Source organism: Lissotriton helveticus, chromosome 1_1 (genome assembly GCF_964261635.1).
Source record: "Lissotriton helveticus chromosome 1_1, aLisHel1.1, whole genome shotgun sequence".
NCBI classification, from domain to species: domain Eukaryota; kingdom Metazoa; phylum Chordata; class Amphibia; order Caudata; family Salamandridae; genus Lissotriton; species Lissotriton helveticus.
The window spans coordinates 1,075,024,133-1,075,036,254 of NC_136057.1; positions in this window are offsets into that span (position 1 = coordinate 1,075,024,133).

Here is a 12,122-nt window from a genome sequence, read left to right on the forward strand (position 1 = left end):
CTCTTTGGCCCTAAATCTTACCCTGCAACACTGAGCGAAACTACTGGCTATTACAGATCTGAGGTACCTCAATGTCATCTATGGTCATAGGGCCCATAGCCACAGCTAAGATGACAGTATTTCAGGTCTGGAAGGAGGCACTGAGAGGAACTAGGTGGGATGGGAGCTTTTCTCATTGAATGCACCTCTGGGTGGTAAACTGGCTACAGTAAGTCACAGCAATGAAGTGTTTTTTAAGGCACCAGATAGAGATTCCAAGAGTAGGTGATGTTATTTATGGAACCAGCATGTTATCTTGTGTAGACTTACACCAGGAATTTTCTACATAAGAATCAATACTATTGATATCTGATAATAGGCATGCACTCTCCCCTTATATATATATCCTGCTTTCATACCAGAACATGTCTTCGTAGGCTAATTTTACAGTGGGTAGTCTGGTAATTTATTTGATGGATTCCAAGAGACACAGGAGGCTGATCTGGGGAGCTGTCACAACAGATCCATAGAAAATAGCTAGTTCAAAATAATGTAGTCTTATTAAGTGGCATAACGCAATCCATAATATAACCTTATAGCACCCTCATCCTGTTGGAACTTCATTGGCTTTCCTTTTTCTGCTCACACTGCCCTCAAAATCAGTAGCTTCATTTACAAAGTCATCACGACCACTACCTTTGCTTAAATTGCAGACTTGCCATCTCAGGTGGTTCTTTGCACACTCTCAGCAAGTACACCTATATTCTACAGACTAAGACTTATGCACGTAGATCTGGCAAAATATCCTTCTACCCATCAGGACTGCCCCAAAGCTGCTGTAAATTAGGAAACAGTTGTAGAGTTACCTCTTTAAAGAAAAAAATACAGAACATTTACTGTGCAAACACACTTTCCTTTCCTATTACTTGTTGACTTTATGGATGTATTTGACCATATACAAAATGTAATGTCTTTTGGCTAGGTTTGCACTATAGATATACCACATACATACATAACTTGATTTGACTGCACTCCAGTTGGGGCAGCCTGTGGCTTATAGAGTCCGATCATTCAACCCTGTGCCTTTTATGACATATGGTAGGGGGTACTTCCTGCATATATGGTCTGTGATTGTGTTATCCAAAAGTTGTGGTTGGGGGTAGGAATAATATCTGCTTTGCTGCTTTGAAAGAGGAGTCTCACCCAGAAGCTGGCTCAATTGGGACTGACAGGTTATCTGAAAGCAGCAAGTGCTGTAAACACCTTCATGAATCTAGGTATTTCTGAAACCTAAAGGATGTGGCTCAGAACTGGTGATTAGGGGAGGCAGTTATAGATAGATGCATGATAATGGAGGTCCCCATGCATCGATTCAGGAGCTACACTCATAATCATGAAAAAACGTGAGAGCAATTAATGTCGCTCTTTACTACTGCCCTGCAGTCTTGAAGACAAGCCGCTGCATGCGAAAGTGTTGGGCAAGAGCATCAATAGCAGTTCCAAGGGGGGGATGGATAAAAGGAATGTTTTCATTGACAGCAATGCGACTGCTTACACTTGCATATTTTGAACAAACAAGGGAACCCAAAAAGGTGGTCGAGGACCTTAGGTATGATTTGTTTTAAGGAACACTAGTCCCTAACAAAAGGTTTTATAAGTCACAACATATGAAAATAGAAATCCAATGATATATACTTTTTAATGTCCAATTAGACATGATCATTTAATGTAAATGGTAAGGGAAAACATACAAGTGGGAACATAATTATACCAAAGAAGTCAGGCAAACAAAGAAATGTGGTTGCACAATTTACAACAATCATGGCCAACAGTGAACACAATAACAAACCCTAGCACATATTAATAAAGTTATACAGTTATGTCAGGGTGAGAGAAATTGACAACATTTTGATCCCTCTACATGAATGCAGGGATCATCTTCAGGACAAAAGAATAGATGCCTGAGGCGATTGCCTAGGACTCATTGTTTGGGGTGTGTGCATCAAGGAAGCATGGTACTGATATCAAAACCCTACGGGGAAGGCCTCAGGAGGACATTGCAAGGGGGCATCAAAGGGTACGGAGTTCATGAGGGGTTGGTTAAGGGCTATACGAGGCGAGATGTTCCACAGATTGTTGTGGAGTCTGACAAGGGCAGCCAGAGAGGGCCTGCTGATGTGAAGGAGTATCACCACAACTTCCTCTCAGCCGCATTAAATTCAATGCCAATTTCAGGCTGCATCTCTGGTCCCGCAGTGACACTCCTTCACATGAGCGGCACCTTCTCCGGCTCCCCTCGTCAGACTCCACAACAATCTGTGGGACATCTCACCTCGCATAGCCCTGAACCAACCCCTCATGGACTCCTTGCCTTAGATGTCCCCTTGCATTGTCCTCCTGAGGCCTTCCCTGTCGGGTTGCAGAACTGTATAACTTTATAAATATGTGCTAGTGTGCGTTATTGCGTTCACTGGTGGCCTGATTGTTGTAAATTGTTCGTCCACATTTCTTTGTTTGCCTGAAAACTTTGGAATAATTATGTTCCCACTTGTATGTTCCTCCCTTATCATTTACATTAAATGATCATGTCTAATTGGACATTAAAAAGTAGATATCAATGGATTTCTATTTTTCATATGTTGTGACGTATAAAACCTTTTGTTAGGGACCGGTGTTCCTCAAAACAATGCTTACACTTGCAGGAATCTGAGAACATGTTGTACCTTTCATGGAGGTTGAAACAGTATTTTGTATGTTCCTCCTGGAAGGGTTCATAGGTAAAGATGTTTATTTGGCAGTGTAATTACATTTATTGTCTGATTTTCTAATCTGAATTTTAAGGCTATAGTAGTAGAAGAATACAGTGTTTTCTCTCTAAAAAAAGGCTGCACTTTCAAAACCTAATTATTTGGAATTGGCAGATGAGGGAGAATGTTTGTGGTTAGATACTCTTTGTGTGTTGCGTGCAGTGCCAATTGGAGCATTTCCTTTTACTGAGTTGAGTGATTTAGATCCTTTGCTGCTGGATGAAGAGGAGAGGGATTAACGCATCTCCATACAGCTGAGCAAATGTGTATTCCGTCAACATCTAGTGGAAGTTCGTTGGGGTTTTTATTTATGAGTATTTTAAAAGCAATCTTGGCAATTATGACCATGACTCTTATACTATGAGGGGTTGTGAGATATTTACACAAAGGGACTGGAAGTTCACCAGATGGTATTCTCCTACAGCCACCTTGGGACGTGTTTGATTATCTGTAACGACATTTTGGGTATTTGGACTGTCAATAAGCAATGTAGGGTGGAAACGTAATGGTGAAAAGAAAGGCATAGTGAAATAATGCATTAATAATCCTAATAATAACAAGCATGTAGTGGCTTATTTAGCATGCCACACTGAATCGGTGGCCTTCTGGTTTGAAATGCTGTAAATAACAGACGTCACAGACGTCACTCTTAACCAACTTAATGTTTCTCAGTTTACCAACTTTGGAAGTATAGAAGGATAGTATCATGTTTTTTTGGATAAACATTGTAACTTATGCACAACATTATTTTCAGTTTTGATAGAAAATATATATATTTCTAGATATGATAATCACACATAGTCATTATTTATTAAAAATTATACAGGCTGAATTCTACAAAAGGTTAGTTTATGATTTTTTATTTTTTGATTTTCACCCGATTTTAACCAAGGTACATACAATAGCCTGTTATGGTACAATCCAAAACCAAAGTCATAAAGAGAGAGAAACAACAACAGAACAGACAAATATAGAATGTCCTGTTCGACCTAGTTACACATAGAGATTCATATTCCTATCTCGTACTGCATATTTTTAAAGAACAGTCCAGAAATATTAAATCATAATTATGCACAGAAAGCATAACATCACATATTACTTAATACCAAAAAAGAAAATACTAATTTCCCACGTTTACACCATTTACATTTCTTGTATCCAATCGGCAACAGAAGCCCATATTTGAAACCCAACTGCCCTTTTCTCCTGCCTAGGGTTTTATAGATTGATATTTCTAAGTTATAAATAGCTAACAGTCTAGACCTCCAGCTAATGAACGTAGGGGGCTCCGGGAAATCCATTCACTAGTTATACATAAACAGCCCCGGCCATAGCAATAAACACAATTGCGTTCATGGGCCGCGACCCTAGTAAGTCCTACCCCATCAACTCCTACACCCAGAATTACCATATCTGCAGTGATGCTTATTGATGTTCTTAAAATATTAGTCCAAAAATGTTTAATCTCTTGTAAGAACAGACCTAGTCCAGGGCAGGAAAAAACCATATGGACCGAGTCTGCAGCTTGCAATCCACACCTGTTACACTTATCCCCATTCGCCCCCCCCCCCATTTGGCAATTTTCCCCGGATTGTATTATAAATTAAAGATAGACATAAAGTGCTGACTTCTAAGTCTGCCAGTCATTAAAATCTGATTCGCCAAGTCCAAAGAATCCTCAATATTTACACCACTGTTGCCCAACTTATTCTCCCACTTTAAATTTCAGATCCCAATATCATCCGGGAACGCTTCCAATAATGATCAATAGATCTCTTCAATAGAGCATTTTTCCCTCTTCTTTCCATCAGGGGAATTTTTTCCAATAATAACCCTACACCTGTCCCAGTCCTCCCCAAAAAGCTACATACCTGTAAATATTTGACAAAATCTTGTTTTGATAAACCATATTTCCCTTGCAAACTTGAAAAGGATAAAAGTTGTCCATCTTCTAACAAATCTCCCAAAGAGAGAAGTCCCTTTGATCCCCATCTAAATGTAACCTAGTCCCGAAAATTTGGTGGTAAAGGGGCAGGAGCAGAAAATGGGGTATAGAAATTAACATTTGGAATGTTCACCCTTCCCCTTATTTGTTTCCAGACTACATAAGCAGTTTTGAGCACCTTGAACGTAGTCTTTTTATAATAACTGGGCTCTAAAATCCTTTCCAAGCAGCTGTTAACATCCTCCCCAAGCCCAAATTCATAGATAGTTGGTCTCCTAGCAAACGGTAACTCGGCCCTAACTCCGACTATAAGGGGCCCCAAATGTTGCCTCATAGAGGCCCAATAATACAGCAATAAGTATGGGATGCCCCAACCACCTTGATGTCTTGGAAGTATAATCAGTTTGAACGCCCTTCTCGGCCTCCGATACCCCCAGATAAATCTAGAGCAGATCCAATCTATCCTTGTAAAACAAGAGACAGAAAACTTGAGGGGAATTGTTCTAAATAGATACAGTATTTTGGGAAAAATCAGCATTTTTAAAACTTTACAACGCCCATGTATAGAAAGATGCAGATGATCAAGCCGTTCCAAATTACTGGTCACCTTATCAAGCACTGGTATAATATTCCGAACGGGAATTTGTTCAACCACTGTGGTAATTTTAATACCCAGATAGGTTGCTTCTGTAACAATTGGCAGATCTACCAGTGGGTTGTTTTGAGAATGAAGTATCTGAGTTTTCTCTACGTTCAGTTTATAGCCTGAGAAGCTACCAAACAATTCTGCCAGATTCTTAGTTGCTGGAAAAGCCTGAGCGACATCACTGGTAAGCACCACAATATCATCGGTATAAGCCAAATTTTTATACTCCATATTATTGATTCTGACAGGTTTTATATCAGTGCTCAGATTCAGTCTACTAAGAAATACATCAATATATAATGAAAATGGCAGGGGGGAGCAGGGCCACCCCTGTCTTGTGCCTCTGCTGATGTTAAATGAGGTTGACTCCTGTCCTGAAATGCGTATAACCGCCTCTGGATGAACATAAAGAGCCTTCACTGCTTGGGCAAATTCCGTGCAGAACCCCTTCCATTGCAAAGTTTGCCATAGAAATCATCAGGAGACCCTCTCGAACGCCTTCTCGGCGTCCAACAGGATCACCTCTAGCGAGGATTCGGTTGCCTGCACCCAATCAAGAAGAGATATTACCCGCCTCACATGATCAGCTGTATCCCTTCCCAGAATGAAACCATGCTGCTGAGCTGATACCAACGGAGTTATGACTCTACCCAGTCAGCAGGCCAACATTTTTGAAAAAATCTTACTGTCCGAGTTGGTAAGTGAGGTCGGCCTGTAGGAAGAAGGATATAGCTCAGGTTTATCTTTCTTCTGAAAAATGATTATAGTGGTTCTACGCCGCAACTCCGGGATAGAGCCCTTTTGGGCAGATTGGAATAACAGCATAAGGTCTTGTTGAAGTACATGTCGGAATGCCCTAAAAAATTCCAGAGGAATACCATCCGGGACCACCGCTTTTCCCAGCGCCAATGACATTATCGCCCCCTCCACTTCTTCCCATGTAATTGGTGCTGCTAACATCTTGTTCTGCTTACTAGTAAACTTAGTTGTCTCCAATTCGGAGCAAAATTCCTGCATTTGACCGTTGACACCAATGGCCTCTCCCTCAGCATATAACTGATGATAATATCTATTAAACACTTTCAGAATTGCACCTGAAGAAACCTGTATCTGGTCAAGGTGATCCTTAATCCTATGGATCTGATTAGCAGCTTCCCTCTGATGTAATCGCTTAGCTAATACCCTACCAGTATTTTCTCCGATTTCATATGTTTCGGTCCCGAACTGAGCATATTTCGCGGCTATCTCCTCGCTAAAATGCTGATGGATTTTCATTTTTAAAATAGCAATGGGATTTAAAGACTCTTCAATACTGAGACTCCTTGTTATATTTACCATAAAGTCTATTTCAAATAATCTCAACTGCTCTATTCAGCTCTTAATCTCCGCGCGTTTTCTCCTTTTCTTGATTATAGAATAACTAATAGTCTCCCCACATACCCCAGCCTTCAAGGCGTCCCAGACCATTGCATCTGCAGCTGCATTTCTATTAATTTATTTCAAAAACCTCTTTAATCCAGCTGTTCATGTGAGTACAGTATATTTGATCCAGCAACAACTTTCTTTCGAAGGTCCAGGTCTTATGATTACACTTGATTGGTAACTCTAATATTACCGGATTATGGTCTGAGAAAACCCTGGGTATAATCTCGATCGTAGCAGTCTCGACAATTTGTGTGGAGACAAAGAAATATTCTAAACGTATTCGTTTTTTATAAGGAGCTGAATAAAAAGTTGGTCCTGGAGCATCTCTTTTATGCCTATGCCACACATTGACCAGCCCAAATTCCCTAGCTAACACTTGAGTGGCTTTAAAGACTTTAATTTTCTTTCCTCTTCATAAGGTATTACTATTAATATCAACATCACTATCTAAATGCAAGTTAAAATTGCCACACAAATTTAGAGGCTGAGGCCACTGTGCTAATTCAATACTTCGATAATGTAGCACTTCTGGATCATCCAAATTTGAACCATAAATAGAACAAATTGTCATAGGGGAGTTATTAACTGTAATTTCGACAATGGCCCAGTGCCCTAAGTTATCCTCTTTCACCCGCTTACATACCCCCAGATTATGTTTGACCAGAATGGCTACCCCTCTAGTCGTTGTACCTTGCCTTGTGCAAGCCAACATTTCTAAGCCCAAATCCCGCAACCACCCACAATTGTTCCAGGATATGTGGGTCTCCTGTAAACATAACAAATTAACTTGCATGCTCTGTAAAACTTTGGCTGTCACACCTCTCTTTTTCTTATCATTTAACCCACAAATGTTCCATGAACATATTTGAATTCTACCAGTCATTATCATACCAAAAATATTCCAGCTCCAATCTGAGCAGCCCGAACCCACAGCTACATTTCATAACAGCTAAGCAATCATTATTTTTCTCATAGAGGCAAGTACCATAACCATAACTGATACTCAACAACCACACAAACCAACAGTGCCACCCATTCCCCCCGTTCCCAACCCAAACCCCCCACCAACCCCCTTCCACCCATCCCTCCCTCCACCCGAATGAGACATAAGGACTGGGTCCTTTGTGATGGGAAGCGGATAGTCACACCTCCCTGGATCCCCCCAACAGGCCAGAAGGAATGGAGTATGAGAAGAGAGAGAGTAAAAAAAATAAAGAAGGGGTTTTTTTTACAGAAGGAGCTTAGCAGAGACATCATTGTTAACCCTTTGCATATATAATACTGAGTCCGCTTACTTTTTTTACCCAAGCAATAAATAATTCAAACAATAGTTCAGATTCCATTGAAATTTGTCCCAATCCCTACATCAAAAAGAATTTAAAAAGTCTTTCGCTAGGATCTCTGAGACAAAAAATGTTGTCTGACCCTTATAAATAATTTTCAGTTTGCCCGGATTTAACAAAAAAAATCTGTGCTCCCTTCGCCTGAAATAAGGGAATCAGTTGCCGCAAATGCCACCTTCTCTCGACTTTGGCCTGAAAAAAATCAGATCGAACAAATAATTTGCACCACTTTCTCTTCCTATCTTGCCAAATCGTAGATTGCCTCTCGCAATAAAAAATTGTTGAGTGAGATCAGAATTGCTCTCGGTCTTTTGCTTGACCCCCCCATCTTTTTTTCACTGATTGAATGGGAATCTAGGGGCTCTTAACACTTCAACTTTCCAGTCCCAATACTGCAGCTCGGGGAAAGTTTCCGAAAAAAGTTCTACAAATAATTGTCGAGCGTCATTGTCCTCCTGACCCTCAGGCACTCCCAAAATCCGCAAATTGTTTCTTCTGGAGCGATTTTCCAGCTCGGCCAGCTTCCAGACTGTATCATCCTTCTGAGCCTTCAAAGACTGTCATAATCTTCTGCTGGGCTAACTCATCTTCCAAAACTGATATTCGCGCTTCAGCTTCCCCAAATCTTGTTGCACACTTCGAGCAGGTCTTGGCAACCCTACGTGCAGCATTCTGCAATTTACGTACCACCCCCTGAGTCCGGAGCCCTTCAGCCCTGGTCTCCTCTCAATGCGCCATTATGCTTTGGTAGATGGTAGACAGATTGATTTCGCCTTGCAGCGCCGTGATTAAACCAGCTGCGTCTTTAAGCCCTTCCCTGTGGGGGTTATTCCCCCGCTGTGCTGGGGAGAGGGGCGCGCACAGCGCCCCCATGCTCATGATGAGCTCAGCTCATCATGAGCTACGGCGCTACGGTGCTCATGACGAGCTGAGCTCGTCACAGGTGCATTGGCTCCCGTGGAACGCTCAGCAGAGCGGGGGAATTCTCCCCGCACCTGAGCGTTCCACGAGCCATGACGAGCTGAGCTCGTCATGAGCACCGGAGCACCGTGGCTCATGACGAGCTCAGCTCGTCATGAGCGTCGAAGTGGTTAAGTATATCCCCGTGTCTTTCTTCATCACCCAAGTTTGGAGAAAACGAATAGTCCCACACCAATGAGCCAACTGGGTCCAAAGCTGCATCTGCTAAAGATTCAAACTGTGCCCTTTGTTTCCGAACAGTCCAATCGTTCGGTGAAACCTCATCACCTGTCCCTTCCCCATCCAAGTGGAGACTGCTCATATTGCTCCTGTCCTCTGCCCATTCCCTCCCAGGGCTCTCGTCCCCTGAAGAGTTAGAGGGGTCAGACATGGAGTAAAACATGTCCCCAGAGTCTCCTTCCTTAACTTGTCCTGAAGCTGATTTATCCACATTTTACGTACTCCGAGTTCCTTCTGCCCACCTCTCCAGGGAATTACTGCTAATTTCTTGTGCATGGCCAGACCTTAAGGGGTTAATAATTAGGGCTCCCCTCCTCTGGTATTTTATCCGCAGGGAATCCAGGTCTCTCCATCTCAGCCACCATTCCCATTGGGAGAACTGCGCTAATGTTATCTGCAGAACCAAGTTCAGTTTCTTTGAAACCATGAGTCCCCTTAGTCCCCCCATTCACCGTGATGGGAGCAGCCCCAGTAGCGAGAACAACAGAGTCAGTAACAGTACCTTGTATCCCCGGTTACAATCTGTCTATTGTGTCATTGTTGCCAGTTTCAGCCACAACATTGTTGCAACTCTTCACTGATGCACTGCAAGGCTCCTCAGCCGTCATTACGCTTTTCCCTTTGCTGGACTGAGCCTTTAATAACACTGGAACTGCAGCGGGCCGCAGGTAATGGTGCCGCTTTTCCCGACTGAAGACAGAGAAGAGTTCTCCACTTGCCAACGTCCACCTTCGCCTCCTCTACCATTGCTGCTCTTCGCCGGACTCCCAGCACTCCCAACACTTCCGGCTCTGGAGACCACCCCCGCGGGAGCACCCCGGGCCTTAGGGCCCTTGACTACGTTTTTCAGAGGCATTGGTTCAACAATCTAGATTGTGCGCTGCCAGCGCAGTAAAGCACTATACAGCAGTTTTGCTGGCAATAAAGGCTGTAAAGTATTTAAGCGGCGGGACCTGCACCACCAGAGCATAGAGCAAATTGCCCTAGATCCATATGCTTCTACGCCGCGTAAGACCACATCATATGGCCGAAGGGGGAGATTAGCCCAGGAGAGCGTCAGTATCCAGCTCACTCGGCCGATCGAGCGGCCGCCATCTTGCCCGAACTTTCCTCTAGTCTGTGATTTTAACTGTATTTTATAAGTTTGAAATATTAATAAATATTTAAATACTAACATGTATGTGTGGAGTGCACCGCCAAATCAATGTCCAAAACACTTCAATCCAAATCAGTCATAAGTAATCTTTATTTTTCTTTCTTAATGATGTCACCGGACAGCCAACGAGTTTCCTTCCCTAAACGTGAGCTTCATCAGGGCATGTAACTTCATCCATCAAAGAGTTTACAAGAGTAAAATATGTCTTTCTCTTGTCCTAAGTTCTTCTCTAGTTTGTTTTCACACATAAATATCACTCATTGAGTCTTCTTTTGTAACAATTTGCAGATATGATGATCATCAGGGGCATGTTAAATCCCATGGGGCACCTTAATATGTGCCAGACAAAGTATGGTCAAGGCAGCGTCCGAGCCTCGCTATGTTTTCAACTGCTCTTGGATTACATATAACTGATATGGATTGATATCTTTTGGGCATTGATTTCGCAGTGCACTCCAAGAATATATGTTGGAGTTTTCTGACCTTTGTGGTCACACCTTTGAAACACCAGGTGCACTGTTTGTGCACACGGTATAGAATATGTTCTAAGTACCCTTTGGGACAAGGGGGAAGGTGTGATTTGGTGCTGTGGCTCACTGTTTCACTGGTTTTGTATTAAAGATGTAAATATCAGATAGCTTAAAAGTTATGTGAATTCGTCTTTTGCCTAATAGGGTTGTCATAATAAAGATGTTAGAAAGAGATTAAATAAAAAATTAAATGATATGATATATGCTGCCTTGTCTGGATCAATCCAAGATGACTGAGCTAAATATGTGCAGTGGGCTTAAAGTATATATACTGTATTTTTGTTCCCATGGTCCTAATTCAGATCGCCCTTTGATACAATATGCATAGGTTGGTTCCATGTATTAGTTGCAGTTTTAATGGCTGTCTGGGCTGGGAAATATATTTCTTCATGATTTGCAACTATGATGCAAATTTACTAATTCCGGATGACCTGAATCAGCTTAGTAGCCAAAAAAAAGGAGTCAAACTGTGTGCTGTTGTTTCATGGTGGTCCACCAATGTCAGTAAAATATCCAAATTGTGCAACTCATGGCCAGTTTATGCTCAGGCCATTCTTATAGGGAGCTCGATGATGAAGCATGTCACCACTAGGTTGGTGAGTGAGGTTTTTTTTACAAAAGGATGAATCCTTACCTTTCGTCATTGAAAACCCCCCTCTAGGAAACCTTCAGCTTTACTTCGGTTGATACTCCTCTACTTGTTTAACTCATTCTAATAGGGAACCATCCGCAACTAATCAGAATGGCCCTAACAAATGGCCTGGCACTGATTAGTTGAAGATAACTATCTGTTAGGACCAATCAAAATTCCTCTTGGCAACCCACTCTTCCCTGTACCAGTTTTATGATCAAGGAGGTGTGAGAAGCTCTAACACAAGAGGTACGATTCATTTTATTCATAAATTAATTTGTAAACAAATGTTTACAACCAAATTTCATATTTTTTACTGTTTGATAGGAATCAACATAAGGATTCCTTGAGGATGTAAAAAGGTTTATGAGTGTGTGTAGTCACCATCACCACAAATGCAGAGAAATATGCACTCATAAATCCCATTCATGGGTTGGAAAGTGGGCATTCGAAGGCATGG